The sequence below is a fragment of the Pelobates fuscus genome, chromosome 6 (assembly GCF_036172605.1).
Source record: "Pelobates fuscus isolate aPelFus1 chromosome 6, aPelFus1.pri, whole genome shotgun sequence".
Taxonomy (NCBI): domain Eukaryota; kingdom Metazoa; phylum Chordata; class Amphibia; order Anura; family Pelobatidae; genus Pelobates; species Pelobates fuscus.
The window spans coordinates 112280665-112303273 of NC_086322.1; the positions used below are offsets into that span (position 1 = coordinate 112280665).

Genomic DNA, 22609 nt, shown 5'->3' on the forward strand with positions numbered 1-22609 from the left:
ACCAGTAAAGCCACCAGGAGTCCAGTTTATGGGGGGACTCCCCATGTCCGATTTACAAATTGACTTTACAGTGATGCCTAAATCGGGTGGACATCGTTACCTGTTGGTAATTGTGTGCACCTATTCAGGCTGGGTAGAAGCATGTCCTACTCGTACAGAGAAAGCAGGAGAAGTTGTGAGATTCCTGCTACGAGAAATAATACCCCGATATGGACTACCCTGTTCTATAGGATCGGACAATGGTCCAGCTTTTGTTCATCAGTGCCTACAACAACTGACTCATATGCTTGGTATAAAGTGGAGGCTTCATACGGCATATAGACCCCAGAGTTCTGGTAAGGTAGAGAGAATGAATAGAACTATTAAGAATCAGTTGGCTAAAATGTGTCAGGAAACCCAACTTAAGTGGAACGTTCTCTTACCCATAGCTTTATTGCGAATCCGCAGTACCCCTACCAGAAGGATGGGCCTCTCTCCTTTTGAAATCATGTATGGGCGACCACCTCCCGTACTTGGTAACTTAAGGGGGGACTTGAGTCAGTTGGGAGAAGGAATTACCCGGCAGCAGGTTGTAGAGTTGGGTAAGACTATGGAGGAGGTACAGAAATGGGTACAAGATAGATTACCTGTGAATATTTATCCCCCAGTTCATAGTTATCATCCAGGAGATCAAGTGTGGATTAAAGAGTGGAATAATGTACCGTTAGGGCCCAAGTGGAGAGGTCCTTATGTTGTTCTTTTGTCTACCCCTACAGCGATAAAAGTAGCCGAAGTGACTCCGTGGATACATCACTCCAGGGTTAAACCAGCAGCAGTCGATTCTTGGCAAGTTACAGCAGATCCAGAGAATCCCTGCAAGATCCGGTTAAAACGCACTACTCAGTCGGAGTAACGAGGAACTTTTGTGGATTACAAATTTTATTGTTACAGGGATTTAGTGCGTGAGTGAGAAGGCCATAATAAAGCCTGTCCGCCCAACGACGTATAGTTTATAAGCCAGGGAAAGTCTCGAAGGGACTCCTGTGAAGACGAGCAGAACTCCATTCCCTGCAGCCCTTACACCCTGGAAGCTGAGGTGCCTTCGCACGGACGAAGACTGAGGATGACGGCGAAAGATGTGTTGATGATAGTGTTTATTTATGTGTATTTTTATATTCAGGAAGGTAGAGGTACCGACACTCCTAGCTGTGAGGTGTGCATTAAGACTACAAGAACAGGTAACCATATTTCCCAAACCCTAATTTGGCATTCACAATACGAGTGTAAAGGAGATGTATCGAGATGTAGATACCTAAATATAGACTATAGTGTGTGCCATTTAGGAGTAGGAGAACCTAAGTGCTTCAGTCCAGAGTATCAACCCCGTACAGTTTGGTTGACTCTCAGGAATGGAGATCCTCAGGGGACCCTAATTAATAAGACAGTGTTAGAATCCGTACATTCTTCGGGTGTTCTGCTATTTGATGCGTGTAAAGCAATATCAAGTGGTAGAAAGCCGTGGAATGTATGTGGGGATCTTAGATGGGAGAGGACGTATGGGTCTAATGATAAATATATTTGTCCCAGTAGTAAAAATAAATATGTGAGTCCTAGATGCCCAAATAAAGACTATAACTTTTGCCCATATTGGTCTTGTGTGGGGTGGGCAACTTGGGGACAGACAGTAGACAAAGACATGATAGTGACCAAGTTGCCTACCAGCCCATATTGTAGGTCTATGGAATGCAATCCCATTCATATACTTATAAATAACCCCGATAAGTTCTTAGACAAATATGGTAATTTATTTGGGTTTCAGATATACGGGACGGGTTTAGATCCTGGGACAGTATTGTTTATAGGGATAGAGACTGATACGGTATCCTCCCAAACTCATCAAGTATACCATTCCTTTTACGAAGAGATGAGTATAGATAATAAGATCCCCCATAATGCTAAAAACCTGTTTATTGATTTAGCCGAAAGTATTGCCGGTAGTCTTAATGTTACCAACTGCTATGTGTGTGGAGTACTAACATGGGAGACCAATGGCCTTGGGAAGCAAAGGAGGTAATGTCCGGTTCTGAGGCAGTTGACCAATTAATATCTACACAAGCCGATTATCATATGAGTGTTAGAGGTAAATCTGAGTGGAGATTAAAGACCTCCATCATAGGTTATGTTTGCATAGCAAGGAAAGGAATAATGTATAATACTTCTGTAGGAGAATTAACTTGTCTAGGGCAAAAAGCTTATGATGATGATACAAAGAATACAACCTAGTGGTCGGCTTCAAATGTCTCAGAACCATCTAACCCGTTTTCTAGATACGCCAATTTAAAGGATGTGTGGTTTGATTTATCCATCACATCTACCTGGAGAGCCCCAGCAAATTTGTACTGGATCTGTGGTAAGAAAGCCTATTCGGAGTTGCCACAGGACTGGGAAGGGGCATGTGTGTTGGGTATGCTCAAACCATCCTTCTTCTTGTTACCTATTGAAACAGGTGAGACTTTAGGTGTTAAAGTGTATGATGTGAATCATAGGAAGAAAAGGGGACCCATAGAGATAGGCGCCTGGGAAGATGATGAATGGCCTCCCCAGCGTATCATAGATTATTATGGGCCAGCCACGTGGGCAGAAGATGGTACCTTTGGTTATAGAACCCCTATTTATATGCTCAACCGTATTATAAGATTACAGGCGGTGGTTGAGATTATTACTAACGAAACATCACAAGCGCTCAATCTTCTAGCGAAGCATAATACCAGGATGAGGACAGCAGTCTACCAAAATAGATTAGCCTTGGATTACCTTTTGGCAGTAGAGGGAGGTGTATGTGGGAAGTTTAACCTGAGCAATTGCTGTCTTCAAATAGATGACGAAGGGCAAGCAATAGCTGAGCTTACTAGCCATATGGTTAAACTAGCGCATGTGCCTACTCAGGTATGGAAAGGGTATAATCCAAGCAGTTGGTTTGGTAGCTGGTATGAGTGGTTTGGAGGGCTTAAGGCAGTGGTAGGTGGAGTCCTACTGATTTTAATGTTGTGTCTACTCCTGCCGTGTCTTATACCCTTAGTAGTTAGGTCTGTGCAAAGCCTGATAGAAAATATAGCAGAGAGGAAGGCTGCTGCACAGATAATGGCAATTTATAAGTATAAGGCTCTAGATCAGGGAGAACCAATGCAGGAAGATGAGTGTTGAAGATTCACATCATAAGTTAAGTCTGGTCTGGTTCAAGGTAACTTGCGGTGTATGCAAACTAAGGTTAAGTGATGCCTCAAGTAATTGTGAAATATCAAGAGGCATCAAAGGGGGGAATGTGGTGGAATCTCAGTAAAAATAAATTTAGTAGGCCGAGATTACCACGTGGCATGTGTACGTGCATATGCTGACATATCGATCAGTTGGTTGCACGAGGCAAGATACGATCAGTAGTGTACGGAGCATGTGCAAGAATACAGGATGTAGTATTCCCCCTCCTCCATTGTGCTGGACAAGCCATGCGGTCAAACAGGAAGTTAATTCTTATTTGTGTTGATTGGCTAAGAGAATGTGCGGGTGGAGCTTAATATGGGAGGAGTTATGTGCCTATATAAGGAGCCTGCACTATTGTCCGGGGCTCAGAACTTGCTGTATTTTGGTGACATTAGTCCCTCTGAGTCCCGATCGGTGATCCAATAAAGAATCTCTTCCTTCCTGAAGAAACCTGTGTCCATCTCTCTGTGCTTTGCTTCCGTCAGTTTCTCCGGTATCAGTATGTGTGTATATTTAGCAGTATGTGGATGTATTAAGCAGTCTGATGGGAGAATGCGGAGTGAAATAGAACAAGAATATCCATCTTTAAATGGCATGTACAGTACATGCATTGTTATATACTATGTATACTATAAACACACAATAACATACAGACATAGTCAACACACACTCCCAGTATACATACACTGACACACACTCAAACAGTATGCACTATACACACTGTTATATATACACACACAGTATATACACACAATGCTATACGTGCAGTCAAAGCACACACATTGTAAGTAATGTATTACTAATTTAGGGCATTTTCTTCTTCCAAATATTCTCATTTTGTTATGTACTCCGTGTCCTGTGATGTCATGCCTATATAATTAATTATGCAAATTAGCCGGTATTTTTATTTTTTACACTATTGCCACTCCTGTGTTCCAATAAATGATTGTGGGCGTACTGTACACTGTGTTCATGTCATGCTACTTCGTGTGTCACTTCCTGGGAAAGTGAAAGCCTGTAACACGCTGTCCGTGCCGGCGCTGTTTGTATCCATGTCACTCAGAGCATAGGTGGAGGAGCCAGCGTGAACCAGGGAGGGGCCCCTCCCTCTTCCCCCCATGAAGCCCGTGACGTATTTAGAAGTATGGACCTGCCCTGGTTGCTGTAACAACACTCCGAGCGTCTATCGCTCACTCAACAAGCCAGTGGCTTGGGTGCCAGGTAACGCGAGCAAGTTTGACCCTGCTGCCCTGCCGTAGACCGGATGACACGCTCTGTCACGTGACTGAGAGAAACAAGACCTAGTGGGATCTCGGGAAGCTGACAGCAGAGAAGGCAGAGAAGTGATCAGTGGAGGGCAGGGGGAGCTGGCTGTCAGACAACACACAGCCTTCATAGACATTGTAAGTAACTATTCATATTATAGTTATTATTATCTCCTCCATCTATATATACTGTATATCCCATGTCTTGTATGTTATTCACACAGATTGCTCACTGTGTTACTGGATAGGAGGGGGAGCTGATGTAAACAATGGGTGATTCTTATTATAGCTATATGTTAAGAACTGCTACTGTTTTACTATTTATTAATATTATTATTATTTTATTATTTTTTTACATTTGCAATTTTTATTTTATTCTATTTTTACACTTTTGACACTCCAGGTTTATCAAACTTGCCATTGGCAGTTATTATATTGTTGTTACAGTAACCTATTTGTTAATTATGTAGGTTGTTACATGTACAAGTTAACCCCTTAAGACCGCAGCCAAATGTACAAGTTGTGATCCAAAAAAAACGTAAACAAAACCTGGCATTTGCGCTATATGTCTGTCCAACCATAATTCACCTCTTTAATATTGAATGCACCCACACTTATTATATATCATTTTATTCAGGGGAAACAGGGCTTTCATTTAACATCAAATATTTAGGTATGGAACATAATTTAATATGAAAAAAATGGGAGAAAATAAGATTTTTTTTAATTATTTTTTTAGTTCTACGTGACATTCTAACTGTGAATGTCAAAATACTGTTTGCTTTTACTGCAATATAATACACATATTTGTATTCAGCGATGTCTCACGTGTAAAACAGTACCCCCTATGTACAGGTTTTATGGTGTTTTGGGAAGTTACAGGGTCAAATATAGCATGTTACATATTTCAGTTTTTTCACATTGAAATTCGCCAGATTGGTTACGTTGCCTTTCAGACCATATGGTAGCCCAGGAATAAGAATTACCCCCATGATGGCATACCATTTGCAAAAGTAGACAACCCAAAGTATTGCAAATGGAGTATGTCCAGTCTTTTTTAGTAGCCACTTGGTCACAAACACTGGCCAAAGTTAGTGTTAATATTTGAAAATGCAAAAAACTAATTTGAACGCAAATTTTGGCCAGTGTTTGTGACTAAGTGGCTACTAAAAAAAACTGAACATACCCTATTTGCAATACACTGGGTTGTCTACTATTGCAAATGGTATGCCATCATGGGGATAATTTTCATTCCTGGGCTACCATACGGTCTCAAAGGCAACCTGGCGAATTTTAATGTGAAAAAACTGAAACGCAAACCTTATATTTGAGTCTGTAACTTTTGAAAACACCATAAAACCTGTACATGAGGGGTACTGTTATACTCAGGAGACTTCGCTGAACACAAATATTAGTGTTTCAAAATAGTAAAACGTATCACAACAATTATATCGTCAGTGTAAGTGCCATTTGTGTGTGAAAAATGCAAAAAATGTCACTGTCACTGACGATATCGTCGTTGTAATATATTTTACTGTTTTGAAACACTAATATTTGTGTTCAGCGAAGTCCTCCGAGTAAAACAGTACCCCCCATGTACAGGTTTCATGGTGTCTTGGAAAGTTACAGGGTTAAATATAGTGCTAGAAAATGTAATTCCCTGAACTTTCGGCCTGGGTTGTCAGGCAGGTCCTGCAAATTGTAATTAATAAAATGACCTAATTATGTCAAATTATTACATAAATATATGCGTAGAATTATTATATGTGTATATATATATATATATATATATATATATGTATATAATTTTTTTAAATTATTTTTTATATATAGGTATATATATATAGTGATATATACGTATATACTTATGTATATAGATATATATATTATTTCGTTCTACATGTATTTTGATATCTATATATTAATTTTAAAATACAGTTAGAACGAAATTACGCATGTTTATATATTTTTTATCTATTTTTTATTATTTTTTTATTTTATTTTTTAACATATTTATATATTTATTTATTTTTTATTATATATATATATATATATATATAATGAAAATTATATATATATTTAATCAATATCATTGTACGTGTATTTTGATATTAATATATATATATATATATATATATATATAATTATGTATATATTAATATTAAAATACACGTAGACAGTGTATGTATATTTATGTGTGTATATATATGATCTAAGTGTATATATAATCTTATTTTTACACTGTTTTAACTGATTTTATTTTATTTTCAGACAGCAGGGGGAGTACCTGTCATTACAGGCAATCCCCCTGCTGGCACTGCCTTGGACGGCTATGCCGTCCATGTGATCGCGGGGTCCTCGCAAGGACCTCGCGATCACATGGCTCTGGGCGGCTGAAGAGGATGGAGGGGGACTCCCTGGGCTCCCAGGTAAGTCCCCCATACCGCGATCGCCGGCGTGGGATCGCCGGCAACCGGGTAAGTACATAAGATCGCAGGACGTTCTATGCCGTCCTGCGGATTTTAGACCCACTAAAATGGTGACGGCATAGAACGTCCTGCGGTCTTAAGGGGTTAAACAAGGCTATGTTGGTGAAATATACATCTTTAGGTATGCTGATGCAGATGAATCGGTTTCAGACTATGAAAAATAAACTATAGGATTTATATGAACTGCAGTTCTAAATGAGTGCAAGTATTATTGAAACATAGTAGATAATTTGTTATAACATTTTGGTTTGTATTTTATCATTGTTTAAATGCACATTCTAATGTTGTTGTATTTTTAACTGCTGGGTGTTCCAATTTTGCTTTAAATTTATGCCCTACTTTCCTGTAATTCAGCGCTGGAACAGTCTCCTCTCAACAGTCACTCAACCGTAGGTGATATCATCATCATCATCATCATCATCAACTGTCTTTCAGTCCAATCTAGTGCATCGTAGAGAATCATTGGGGACTTACGGATCATGTTCAGGAATTGCCACTCTCAGCCATTGTGATATTTCTCAAAGAAAAGCAGGGAATCTAATGTTTTTCTGTGAGAAGTATTGGAAGCATTTGCGTTGTCACGTTTGTTGGTTTTTTTTTTTAATTCTGTTCCTTCCCTTTGTCCATCCCCCTGTTCACACTCCATCCATCCCTCTCTCCCTCCTCTAATCTGCTCAGATCACTTATATGCACTCTGAGCCTGTGAGAACGGTCCAATTATATATATTTGCTTGGACCTCGTAAAGGAAAGGAGGGATATGGTGTGATAACGGGCAGGGCGTGGAGACGCTCAAAGAGAACCTCACCTGGCACTAGACTCAAGGTAAAGGTTTTTTTTTTTTGGTTTTTTTTTTAGTTAGTAATATACATTTTTACTAAAAATGGGGGGGAGTGTGGACCAAGTGACAAGTGCCCAATAGGACATTATAGAGTGAAAAAGGATTGGATTAACCCTTTAAAAATGAATTGAATAATGATTTTACAATAGTTTCCAACCAACCGTTTGAAATTGGGAACATACATATTAAATTAATACACTTAAATTTTAATATATTAAAGTTCATTTACTCACTCATTTTCTCTTCTGGTTCAACTCAATCATTTTGCTTTTTTTGTTTTTTAAATTATTTATTTTTTTGTTCCCAGGCAGAAGAAACTACAAAACACGTATAAATAAGTTTTTCACAGTCAGGATTATGTAAGTGCATTTCACTTTATCTTGTATACATTCTTGTGTCTGTTATTTCCAATCTATATTCAGAACATCTAACTAGGTCTAAAGGTGTGTCTGAAAATGATTGCATTGTCTTGGAATGTTTTTATAGACTACAATTAGGCTAAAGAACAGTGTTTTTGATATCTGTTGGTTGAAAATGTAGTTGTATCATGCTAGATATGATTTTTAGTATGCAAAACTACGGTATATTGTTTCATAACAACATTATTATTATTATTATTATAAATATTTGGATTTTTATTTCTTAAAATTTTGCTATTTTGCATATATGGGACATTATCTCCTCAACCCCTTCCTTTTATTTGCCTTGATCTTTTACCCAGACATTATAAATTATTGGAAACAAAAAAAGTGTGTAGTGCTTTAGAATAACAACATTATAAATAGTGCACAAATTAATTGTGACCAACCCACACAATTATAGCAGCACTCACCAAAAGTGACAAACAAGTGACACATAAAATAAATATACCAATAAACAGCGTGCTTAAATTGTGTACACCATAGATTCTTCGAATGTTGTTCTGCAAATGATAAGATAAACATACAAACATAAAGTTACAGGAAGAGCTCTACTGAAAAATGGGTAGTTGGTGTGTGGTTTATAAAGTACAGGGTGCACTTAAAGGAAATAAATCTGTTCCCATAACAGATATATACATGTAATAAAAATAAGAACTAATCCAAAGGTTTTGCACATAAAAAAAAAAAAAGTATTTATTATGCATAGAAAATACAACATAATATATTTTAAACAGAGAGAGAGTGCATAGTATACTGCTAAACCAGTATATAGTACCAAAACCACAGTGTAAGTAAAGTGCTAAATGCAAAAAACGGGTTTTTAACTGTAACATTTCTAAACTCTGCAAAGATTTGCACCTTAAAGGGAAAATGTAAGAACCAAAAACACTACACCTTAGTGCAGTGGTGCATAGATCTTGTCCCCGCAGTATGACATTGTAAAATATTGTAATTTTAGGGAAACAGCAATGTTTACATTTGTCCATAAACACACTTCTTCTAGTGGCTGTTAGATTGACAGCCACTAGAGGAACTTCCTTAGTGAAGGTGTTTAATTATTGAGTGTGTGTGTGTTCTTCTTTTTAGTAATTATGTATAGAGTGAATTTTATGTTTAACTCTAACTTTGAATGCATTTTAAAACACGTTTGGCTTGGCTCCACTGGAGCATCTGCCATTTGTTTTCTTGTTTATTTGGTTCTTCTGATTTTATATCTAATATGAGGTGACTGGTGTGGGGTTACTGGTGAGTTTAACGTTATTTTAATTTTTTTTTATTTTTTTTAGGGGGGTGGGCATAATCTCAAGTGTAAGGAATACACTAACAATAGTTAGTAATTTAATTAATGGTAAATTGCAGCAAAAGCATGAACTGTCCATTTATCTCTGCATATGCCATTGCATAATTTGTTGTTGCGATATAATCTGAATTAAGATATTAATGCATATAATATATTCAAGGTTTAGAGAGCTGAAAAATGGAGCTGCACATTTTAGGCCAAAGTAGAGGAAATAAAATATTCTACTTCTAAAAAAATTTTCTAATGTGACTGCTCAAAAATGTTTACTTCCTTGTAATTACCAGCTAAAAAGATACCCCCATTAGTCTCCCAATCCTCTGACCAGGTGTATTATTTGGTGTAGTTTAAATACAAATTTAGTCCACATTGGTAGATTTACCCAGTAATTGCAAGATAATAATCCTTATCTGTGACACCGGTAACAAGGGAACAGAGAGGAATCAGACTGTCTCCTTGGTAGAAGGTCTGGGTGTTTGAAGAAGTTAACACACTGATCCATTATCTAATGGCAATATCTGAACCTTGTCAGATTGGTTCTTGTGATATGTTAAAAAGTTGCCAGGGGTGTCATTTTAACACTTGATGTGGTAGTTGTCGAGCCTGTTTTGTATGGGTCTTAGGTTTTACTGTTCTAACCATACCTAAGGAATGTGTGTTAATTACTGCCGCCTACTTGGCTATATATAACTTTGAACAATAAAGTTACAGAAAACATTCCTATAATGCGGATTTAAAGAAAATAGTGCTGACTGCCATTTTTTCATTTGCTATGAAAATGGACATGGGGTAACTGGGTTCCATTTAACTTTACTGTGTTTACCCATTTGCGAATGAATTACCAGTGACGTTCTACCCCCGGGCATGTAATATGATACCATAGACAGCCTCTAGGAGCTATTTCTGGACACTCCTCCTAGTGCTATATTTGGAAAACGTCATTAACATTTTCCAGTCATTATAAAATGTAACAGAGAACAACCTTAGGAACACTTCATATTGATGTGGTTTTCTTATCAGATACAGTCTATGCAGCATCATATAGTTTGTATTGAACATCTATAAATTTGTCCAGTAGTTTTAATGAAATTGCTCAAAGATGCATTTGTTTGTTTTTACAAAGAAGAAAGCTTGAAGCTACTTTGCAAACCATAGTATCTGATTGGCTGCTAAATATATTAGAAATAGTTTTAATTTTTTTATTTTATTTTTTTATTGATTTACAACATTTTCAGTTGATAGTGACGAATTACACTTTGTGCAGTTATACAATGTACAAATTAGTTTTTTTTTTCGCTGTACATTTTTGCTTGTGCTTTGCGAAAGTGCATCAAAAAAAAGGGTGCCAAGTATGTGCCCAAACCTCTGCATACATATATTGCCACTGCGCTCCAACCTGCAATATAGGAATTGGGCTAGAAATTACATTTGCTACTGTTTTCTAGTATACTATTTGCTACTTTACACATACTAACCTCACTTAAAGAACACTACAGGGTCAGGAACACAAACATGTATTCCTGACCCTATAGTGTTAAAGCCTATTGCATCCCTACATATAGTAAAATCTTATTTGTATTCAAGTCTGCAGCTGCTGGCTCTGTGTCTGTCTGCCTGAGCCAATCACAATGCTTCCTAATAGGATTGGCTGTGACTGTCAAGGAGGCAGATCAGGGGAAGAGCCAGCACAAGTCAAACACAGCCCCGGCCAGTCAGCATCTCCTCATAGAGATGAATTGAATCAATGCATCTCTGTCACAAACCTACCTTTACCCGGTGCCCGCACTGCTCCTTTCCTCTGGCCACGCGGGCAGAACGCACCGCATGGCCGCATTGCTTTAGTCCTCGGGCCTGAATGCTCCGCGTGGCCTGAATAGATAGTACTTACCTCTGGTCCTGCGAACGGCTCCCTCTGCTGGTTAACTGGACAGACTGCAGCCCCTATAAAAATAAATAATTTGCCATGACGTCATCTAGGTGACCCAATGGGAACGCTTGTGAGCATATTTAAGATTTGTTTTAGCCTTCTTTCATTGCCCTATCTTGATTCTTGTTAGATCCTCGTTTAATGCTCCTAGAGATCCCCTTGTGATTTCCTGTGTTTGACCTCGGCTTCGTATTTGACTTGTAATTTCTGGTATCCTTACTTCGGCTTCATATTTGACTTGTGTTTTCTGGTATCCTGAACTCTGCTTTGTCTTTACTTTTTGCATTTCTGTATCCTTGACCTTGATTCTCGCTAATTTAGTACATTAAGTCCAGCTATTCTAAGGATCGGTAATACGTCTTTTGAATCCACCTTTTGTGGGTTTTCTATTTTCTGCGTGTTGGGGTACGACTCCTGTGAAAATCTCTGAGGAATGTTCAGTGTCTGCATGCTGAGGGTGGAGTCACTGAATAGCATTGCTGCTTACTCTGCTGAACTGCCCAAAGGAAGCACCTCTAGCAGCCATCACTAGGCTGTAATGTAAACACTGCATTTTCTCTGAAAAGACAGTGTTTACAGCAAAAAGCCTGTAGGTAATGATTCTATTCACCAGAACAAATTCAATAAGCTGTAGTTGTTCTGGTGACTATAGTGTTCCTTTAACAGCATCATATAAATCATTCGTGCTGAGCTGTGACAGAAAAATACTTTAAACACATTTAAAAGGACTCTCCAGTGCCAGGAAAACATATCCGTTTTCCTGGCACTGCAGGACCCTGCAGTGCCCCTCTCCCTCCCACCCCCCATCCCATGTTGCTGAAGGGGTTAAAACCCCTTCAGTGACTTAACTGAATCCAGCGCCGATGTCCATCTGCACCCACACAATGGCCGCGTGCATTAGACCTCCCCATAGGAATGCTTTCCTATGGGTATTCTGGCGACGCTGGATGTCCTCATGCATAGTCCAGCATTGTTTAAAACACTTTTCGTGTTCTAAGAACACGGAAGTCCCTCTAGTGGCTGTCTCATAGACCGCTAGTAGAGGAGGACTTAATCCTGCAAGGTAATTATTGCAGTTTATAAACTGGGAGTTGGCACCCAGACCACACTAATGGGCAGAAGTGGTCTGGTGCCTGGAATGTCCCTTTAAAGTTTTTCATGTTCACATCCATTCAGGATTGTTTTGCATGAGATTTCTCGCAGCATAATTGTACTTTTCCTTTGGTAAGGTGGTGTTTGTTTATGTATTGTTCAGAGGAAATGCTGATGAGGAAGTTGTAGGACTCTTTGTACCCGAATTCTCAAACTGATTGTGTCGATAATTTATTTAAAGTGCACATATTATGCAAATAAGACATATTGGATCTTTATAGAGTATATATCTGTTGCATTCTTGTAATGGCCAAACTGTAAATGCAAAGCTGAAATAATAATTTTTCTGTTAAAGGGTCATTTTGTTCCTGTAAAGTACGGTCAACTTGCTATTTATGAAGTGTGTGTGTGTGTGTGTGTATATATATATATATATATATATATATATATATATATATATATATATATATATATATATATATATATATATATATATATATATATATATATATATTACAGAGTTGAATAGAAATTGGCACTTTTATAAATGAACCTTGTTACAACCCCCTGACTGTCACTTGAACAACCAGTTATGTTGTTATTATTATTATATAGCGCCAACAGATTCCGTGGTTACTTTCTGGTTGCTTAGCTCAGTGGAGCTAAACTCAAGAGACAGACAATTGCCCAGTTCACTTGCACTGCTAAGATTTCTTATTGAGCTGCATTAATAAGTCTTTGATTGGACAGCCACTGAAAGTCTTGGCTGGGGAAGAATGGGAGGCCTTCATCAGACAAGATATCTGCAACTTCCAGGTATATCACCAATGGGGAAAAAAAGCATAATTAAAGAATACTATAAGCATCACAATAACTTTAGCTTAATGAAGCATTTTTATATATAGATCATGCCCCTGCAGTCTCACTGCTAAATTCCATGTTATTTAGGAGTTAAATCATTTTGTTTATGCAGCCCCAGTCAAACCTCCTCTGCATGTGACCAACACAATCAACCTACACATTTCCTGTAAAGAGAGATCTAGTGTTAAAACTTCCTTTAAAACTTCCTCCTGTTTGAGCTTAAAATTAAATTAACCGCAGAAGATAAAACCTTTGAAAGTAAGTAAGATCTGAAACCTTTTTTTTTTTTTTTAATTCTTTATTTTTGAAGTGCAATTAATTACATACCAACTCATCATGCCCCAACAGCATGTGACAAGGGAGACAAGATACATAGCTTGTAAGCATTAACTCAGTGAGAAAACCTGCACAATTTTTTAAAGGTACACCGACAAGAGTAGGAACATGCTTAGTATTACTATTCTAGAGTAAGATTGTAACGTAGGTTCTTAGGGTATTCAAATCTATCTAGACTCTATAGTAATTGGAAATGATTACTTATAGCTTTTTTCAACACACTGTAGAACCACTGGGGGGATGCATTTTCAGACTATCTTTGGTAGAAGGTGGCATTGCAGCACTGGAAGCTAAGTGCAAAATTAAGTGTTTAAGTAATTAAGATTTCCGCTTGTCTTTTATACTATGCCGCTGATGGCCATACCAGGAGGGGTAGGTCTGCATTGATGGTAGGCGGTGACTCCCCCTCAGTGGGGACCGAGATAACCCCCCTGACCCAAGAGGGGGGGAAGCGGGACCTGCGAGGCATGTCTCAAGGTCAGGCTCACAGACAGGATGGCGGTCGTCCGCCCCGTTCTTCACCCACATAGGCAGGGGGGCTCCAGAGCCTTGTGTCGCCCCAGAGGCTCGGAAACGTCAGATCTCGGAGACCGCAGTCCCGCCAGCAGCTACTCAGACAGATGGGGTATCTCCTGGACTCCAATGCAGGTAAGATATTGCGCCCAAGGAAAACAAGTTTTGCCGGAGCCTCTGAATCCTGCGATCGGTCAGCATGGCGGTCAGGCCCCGCCCCCCCCCGAAACCATTTTTTAAATGAAATCTTTGACAGGCGTAGCCAGGGGATGTGTGGCTAGGGTTGCATAATCCTACACAAAAAGTGATTGATTTAAAGGACAACTTTCACCAGAATGTATTTATTTTTGTATTATTATGACTCCTTGCAGCAGGTAATGAAAAGATATAGCTTTTTTTTTCTCTTAATGAAGTATATGTAAAAGTACCTGAAAATCTGAACCCTACTTTCACAGAACACTAGATCCCTCTGCCGTATTAATTCACCTTTGGGCTCGCCACAGAATGAGCACTTCAAGTGGGGAAATCCCTTTTATAGGCTTTCAGTGCCATGACCGCTATTGCAAAATGTGGGAAAATTTTCCAATGCTTTGGAATATGACCAAGAGCGCTCTGGTTAGTAATCAATCAGAGTGCTCTGACAGCCAAGTATCACTTATCTCGAGACTTACCTGTCAGAGCACTCTGACTGATTCTTACCTCATTTGGCTGTAGTAACTATAAGAATTGCCAATTCAGTCGGAATTAAAACCTGGCAGACCAAACAGAGCGAAGGATTCTGATTTAATCGACCTGTGCAGGGAATGAAACAGGAGCCTAACAGTTGATTTCTACCTCAGACCGACCGAAGGTGTATAAATATGGCCAAGGGATCTACTCTGAAGTGCTGCATAGTCCTAATGCCCGCTGCGCAGTTGCATTAATGATGTGCTCATGCTGTGCTGCCTGGGGACACCAGGGAACTAAAGCAGGACACTGAAATTGAAACTGTCCTGCCTCAAACGGGACTGCAAATGACAAAACATTGTTTTATTTCTCATCTTCATTTCAACTTCCTTCTGTGCTGCTGCATCGTTTAGTATTTCTATATAATTAATTCAAAAGCTACAAAACAAGTGAATAGGAATAATAAACCTAAGATTAATTATGTGTGGGGTTTTTTTTTTCCCTTTGATCCCATAAGATCTTCAGGGTGGAAAGATTACTTTTTAAAAAAAAAAATGTAAATTTTTTTTAATATTCTTTATTTTAGTTGTGCATTGCATGACACGTTTACAAAGAAAAATATTTCTCAGAAGACATGAACAATAGTCGATATAGGTATAATGTGAGATGTTGAGGAAACTGCACATTTTTAGTAATTAAGAAGCACTAGGAACACAGTACTATGATGTGACACAAAGAAAATGTCAGGGTGCATAAAAACCGCTGGTATTGCAGCTATAGCATATGTAAAGAATAGCACAGGGGAGTTGAAAAGCGAGGGTGTGTCTAAGACATGAGGCGCTGCACACTTTTTAATCATATAGAGGAATGGTAGTGGTTAAAAGGCATATTAACAACATAGGTCTAACCTAACCCATGCTAGCTAGGACTGCATCCTCAATATGAGTAGAGACCAGACTCAGAAATACAGAAGAGAGGAGTGAGAAACCTTAACTAAAGGGTTGCTCTTAGTGAAGTACTATGGTTGCTGTGTTGTTGCTGACTCCTGCTTAATCCTTGCCAGTCCTGGGTGTGACAAAGCCTGTGTCCAAAGAGCCCGCGGCTCAGACATGGAGAGGTGTAAGGGACGATCAGGATGCTCATTGGGGTGTAGTGCCGGGTACTGCAGCTGCAATCTGGGGTTTCCCCTCACCCGTCCAGGATTTGTCCCCTTTCTCTGGGTACATGGTCATCTACAAGGCCTCTGGATGATTGCCGGTGGGGCAGAGTGGAGCATGCAGGCAAGGGGTCTTTGAGGTCTGTCAGTGTTTTGGGTCCAGAAGGTAGAATTGTGGCAGTGCGGTGTTACCCTGCGTCCCGATGCCCATAATGACCACTGGCATGTCGTGGGCGGCGGGGTGAGCGCACCTCCATGTTGGGCCCCAACCTTGCACCGGGTTGGTGAGCTGCTGCAACAGCCTTTTTCTCCAGTGCTGTAGGCGAGTAGCTGTGGGTAGGCCTGCTTTCTAAGCGCCTCCAGAATTCCTGGCATATTCGATCGAAATTGGCTTCAAAGCGCTCTCTCAGGGCTCTCCTGAGGCTTCGGAGGTTGTGGCTTGGCAGCCATCTTGGACTCAGCATGCGGCCTAAGTTCTGGCAGGATACTTCCTCATTGCAGGTATGAGGGTTTCTCCAGTGGGGACTGGGATGACCCTCATCGGTCCAAAGGGGGTGATGCGGGGCATCAGGAAGGTTGCTGCTTGGCGCGGGCCCCATGACGGGAGATCGGCCATTAGGCCACCTGCCATGCTAGGCCGCATTGTGGGGTGCGTTGTGTCTCGGAAGAAAAGCACAGGACTGGTCTCCTCGAGCCCCCACTCGTTTGAACAGTAAGCCACCATCGAGTTGGGCTACAGAAACCCCGATTATGGTTTGTAATAGTCGCTTTTAGACTCAGTCGGGCCAGAGCTCTCAGCATGCACCTCTGGTTAGCTTGGCTGTCAGGCCCTGCCCCCCTGTTTGTTTTTCTTAAAACACTAAAGCCACTTCATTTAAAAAATGTTATAAGCATTAATAAATTATAGATTTGGGACATGGGGTCCATGCCCCCTGCCATTTTTAGCAAAACAATCCAGCTCAGAAGAGATTTTTGTCCATGTGAGTTCTCACATGTAGACAATTTCAGAAAATAAGCTTACCCCAGATCTCTATTTAACCGCTTAAGGACCAAACTTCTGGAATAAAAGGAATCATGACATGTCACACATGTCATGTGTCCTTAAGGGGTTAAATCATTGTCAATGAAATTTAAAGATCATGTTTTGTTTCTCTTTATCCAACGATGGCCACACCTCCCCTTGCTGTGACTGACACAGCCTGCATGAAAACATAATGGCTTCATTTTTAATCAGATGTAACTTTCCTGCGCTGTAAATTGCACTTTAATTACATACAGGAGGCTCCTGCAAGCTATTAACAGAGCAGAAGATAAGAAATTCCAAATTAAACAGAATAATTGAAAGTGTAAACATTAGATGACTCTTTAACCCCTTAAGACCGCAGGACGTTCTATGCCGTCCTTATTTTGGTGGCTCTAAATGCAGCAGGACGGCATAGAACGTCCTGCGATCTTTTGTACTTACCCGGTCGCCGGCGATCTCGGTATGGGGGACTTACCTGGGAGCCCAGGGAGTCCCCCTCTGTCCTCTTCGGCCCCCCAGGGCCATGCGATCGCGAGGTCCTTGCGAGGTCCTTGCATAGCCGTCCATGTCAATGCCAGCAGGGGGAGTGCCTGTAATGAAAGGTACTCCCCCTGCTGTCTGAAAAAAAATAAATTTTTTTTTAAAACAGTGTAAAAATAAGATCATATATATAATAAATATATATATATAATCTAAGTGTGTGTGTGTGTATATATATATATATACTGTCTACGTGTATTTTAATATTAATATATACATAATTATATATATATATATATTATCAAAATACACGTACAATGATATTGATTAAAAAATAAATATATAAATATGTTAAAAAATAAAATAAAAAAAATAATAAAAAATAAATAGATAAAAAATATATTAACATGCGTAATTTCGTTCTAACTGTATTTTAAAATTAATATATATATATATATATATAGATATCAAAATACACAGAACGAAATAATATACGTATATACTTATGTATATAGATATATATTTTTTTTTATAAATAGGTATATAGTGATATATATGTATGTATATATTTATGTAATAATTTTACATAATTAGGTCATTTTATTAATTACAATTTGCAGGATCTGCCTGACAACCCAGGCCGAAAGTTCAGGGAATTAAATTTTCTAGCACTATATTTAACCCTGTAACTTTCCAAGACACCATAAAACCTGTACATGGGGGGTACTGTTTTACTTGGAAGACTTCGCTGGACACAAATATTAGTGTTTCAAAACAATAAAATATATTACAACGACGATATCGTCAGTGACAGTGACATTTTTTGCATTTTTCACACACAAATGGCACTTACACTGACGATTTAATTGTTGTGATACGTTTTACTGTTTTTAAACACTAATATTTGTGTTCAGCGAAGTCTCCGGAGTATAACCGTACCCCTCATGTACAGGTTTTATGGTGTTTTCAAAAGTTACAGACTCAAATATAAGGTTTGCGTTTCAGTTTTTTCACATTAAAATTCGCCAGGTTGCCTTTGAGACCGTATGGTAGCCCAGGAATAAAAATTATCCCCATGATGGCATACCATTTGCAATAGTAGACAACCCAGGGTATTGCAAATAGGGTATGTTCAGTTTTTTTTAGTAGCCACTTAGTCACAAACACTGGCCAAAATTTGCGTTCAAATTTGTTTTTTGCATTTTCAAATATTAACACTAACTTTGGCCAGTGTTTGTGACCAAGTGGCTACTAAAAAAGACTGGACATACTCCATTTGCAATACTTTGGGTTGTCTACTTTTGCAAATGGTATGCCATCATGGGGGTAATTCTTATTCCTGGGCTACCATATGGTCTGAAAGGCAACGTAACCAATCTGGCGAATTTCAATGTGAAAAAACTGAAATATGTAACACGCTATACTTGACCCTGTAACTTCCCAAAACACCATAAAACCTGTACATAGGGGGTACTGTTTTACACGTGAGACATCGCTGAATACAAATATGTGTATTGTATTGCAGTAAAAGCAAACAGTATTTTGACATTCACAGTTAAAATGTCACGTAGAACTAAAACAATTTAAAACATTCTTATTTTCTCCCATTTTTTTCATATTAAATTATGTTCCATACCTAAATATTTGATGTTAAACGAAAGCCCTGTTTCCCCTGAATACAATGATATATAAGTGTGGGTGCATTTAATATGAAAGAGGTGAATTACGGTTGGACAGATATATAGCGCAAATGCCAGGTTTTGTTTACGTTTTTTTTTTGGATCACAACTTGTACATTTGGCTGCGGTTTTAAGGGGCTAACGGAAGTGTTTAGGAAGTCTGTATAAGTCACATGCGGGGAAAGGGAGGTGTGCCTAAGGCTGCATAAACAAAGTGATTTAACTCTTAAATGGCAGATAATTGAGCGGTGACACTGCAGGGGCATGACTTGTACACCAAAACTACTTCATTAAATGGACACTCCAGCCACCAAAACAACTTTATCTGAATAAAGTTGTTATGGTTCCAGGTGACCACGGGAAGCACTCTTACCTTAAGGGGTTAAAACTGTTCTCAAACAGTTTAACATTTGCCTTCAGCGGCGATCTACACTTCTCCCCTTGCAGCATCTGGCTTCTGAATATTCTGATTCAGGAATCACGGAGTGCCGCCTAGCAGGGGTGCCGCTGACTGGCTGTGAGTGGTCAGCTGACACTCTAAGCCAATCAGTGATTCCACATTCACTAAACTGGCTTGGAAAGAAACATACCTTTCTCAAGCCAGTTTAGTGAATTATGAGTCACTGATTGGCTGAGAGAGTCTGCTGACACACTCAGCCAGTCAGCGGCACTTCTGCCCGGCTTAGCGATTTTAACCCCTGGAGATAAGAGTGCTTCCTGGCATCATAATAACTTAATTTATATGAAGTTGTTTTGCTGCCTTGAGTTTCACTTTAAACTAAAGTTGCTTTGGTAACTATAGTGTCCCTTTAAGTCCATATTTAGTCATGATGGGTGTAACGGATCGCCTGGCACCCCGACCGGGTACCTCCGTTACTGGATGCTCCTAGTGCTTCCTGAGGACTTTAGTTCCATCCGAGAAACCTTTTAAATTCTCCCAAGCATATGAATGCTGTATACCATTAAATAGGAACCATACGAATAGGCTTGTACTCCTAGCAGTCAACTGGAACAGCATGCAATAAATCCTTCCCCCCCAATAATGAGACGACACATCACTTTGAGGGTAAAACAGGAACTCTGGACTGGCTCATCCAGCCCGGCTTTTATTCACAAACAGGTACATACAGGACACTCCCAGGGGGAGGATGAAATTGACCAATCACATGGATGTACCTCCCACACCTTTCCTCCCCTTAGATTAACACTTAACCCAATTATACAGTACACACTTTTCCCCAATTCCTGGATGTACCCCAAATACATATGATACACCCCTAAAACAGGTATCCCCTGATAGCCCTGATCTGGGTGAGCAACATACTCAAAAATCACCCAGATCGGACCAGGGGTTCGGGAGTTATGAGCAGGCAAAGTTTTGACCGACCGCATGGGTAAAGTATCCGAAAACAGTTCCATGCATTTTGGCCCTGCGGTCGGTCACAAACAAGGGAATGAAAACAGGCGAATTGCCTGTGTTATAGAGCCTGGAGAGGGTTTGAATGAATTCCCTTGTTTGAGGGGTTCTTTCTACCGAACGGCGGGCCATTCGGTAGTTTCTATACGAAATCCTGGAAGTCTGGAGGTCTCAGCTGTGTTTGCCTAGTCGAGTGTCCGATTTTAGTTCCAGACGCTCGACGGCAAAACACCGCTGTTCGGTAGTTTAAGATGGCCGCCGCCACGTGTTCGGCTCCCGAATGGCGGCCACCCAGAGGACACAGACCACACTGCACTGATTGCCAATTACCCGTTTGCAACATTGTTGCAAACGGTAATTGGAGGCACACTCATTCCTGGGTGGTCTGGTTGTTCGGTAGTTTCACTCAATATACTGAATGGAGTGATTCTACCGAACAATCAGATGAATGCTGCATACAAATCACCCAGGATAAACGTAACACATATATAAATACATATATAATATTACAGGCAGTACATTCGAATATGCTTCATAGTCTTAAAGGGACAGTAGTCCCAAAAGTCCCAATGTGTCCATAGATGCTGTTAAAAGGGCCAGTAGCAGCAATATACAAGCCCAAATATAAATCTTTAAATGTACCAGTTTTTCAGGGGCCATAGTCAGCGGGTAAGAGGCAGGCAGCCAGGCCCCTCCAATGTCCAGTGGCGAGGTGGGTTCCGCCACAATGGGTCTCCCAGCTTTATTCATGTGCACATTAGTTACCCAGATAACAAATTAGCAGATTCTGATCACTGTTATATTGAGACAGGTAAGACTTAAACTGATCCCATACCGAAAACACACAGATTTTTAAATATTAAACAAACACTCCAAGTACCATAACGACTGCAGCCTGTTTTAGCACTATTTGACATATACCTGAATCTCACCAGACCTTCTGGATACTAGTTAACTAGTATTTTATTGCTAAGGTTTGTGAAAATTCTTTTGTTAAAAATATATCAAAATAGGAACAGGATATGTTACAAAAAAAAATTAAATTCTACTTTTATATAAATTTTTGATTTCCCCTCTCCCTTCCTGTGCATGTCATCCAATATGTTCTAAATGTCAAATGAAAAGAGAAAAACACACTCCACACCCATTTGTTTCCAGCTCATTCCAAAATGGAACTTGACCTGGGTGTTGCCAGGTTTTTCTCTTCCTCCCTTTCACCTTTTAAATGTAACAGTGAATAATATTGGTAGTGGTTTCTAAGGCACCGGTCCAGTTTTACCTAGTTAGATCTAGTGCTTTTTTTATTCTCCATTCGTTAGCTCCTACAACTCGTAGCTTTCCAGCTGTTGTTGAAAGACAACTCTCATAAATCTTAAGTACCTGACTGGATACATACAACCTAAAGATTATGGAGCTGTTTACGCAGCCAAAACAAAACTAGTTGGGTTTTCTCTTTTCACAAGTGTTTTGAAAGGATAAAAGAACACATTATACTGTGTTATTTGATAAAATATCCAAATTTCAAAAGCTTTACTAATACTTGAAGCAGATTTTGATGTTTTAAAAGACTGAATGTGAATTAAAAGAGAGAAATCTAGTTTTAATTATAATAAAAAAATGTTAATCTGTAAATGTTTACACTTTCCAACCAATCTCTGCTAACTCTCACACCAAAATTATTTTTTACCATCTTTTATGCATATTCGTAAAGCAACATTTTAGCTATTTCTAATGCTATAGTCTTCTAGTAAGATTTATACACCTAGTAGCCTTTGCCATGCTGATCCCCATGCTGCCAGCCCCACTACCTTGGCAGAGAGCATCAGTTTTGATGATCTCAGCCAATCAAATTCTTTCCCTTTAAGAAGCATTGGGAGGTTAGTGCATTTGCATAGAAAATCTCAGCACC

General features: G+C 39.4%; 1 protein-coding gene across 2 annotated transcripts in view; it reads left to right on the forward strand.

Annotated features, from left to right (window-relative positions):
* Positions 1-4416: 4416 nt before the first annotated feature.
* FBXO8 (F-box protein 8) overlaps positions 4417-22609 on the forward strand; it is a 67993-nt gene continuing 49800 nt past the window's right edge. The window contains exons 1-2 of one of the 2 annotated variants that reach the window (XM_063458164.1): positions 4417-4640; positions 8138-8189. The gene's annotated coding sequence lies outside the window, so the exon portion shown is untranslated. Of the gene's footprint in view, positions 4641-7720; positions 7815-8137; positions 8190-22609 lie in introns of those variants that run through there. The other variant, XM_063458165.1, reaches the window with a different exon arrangement.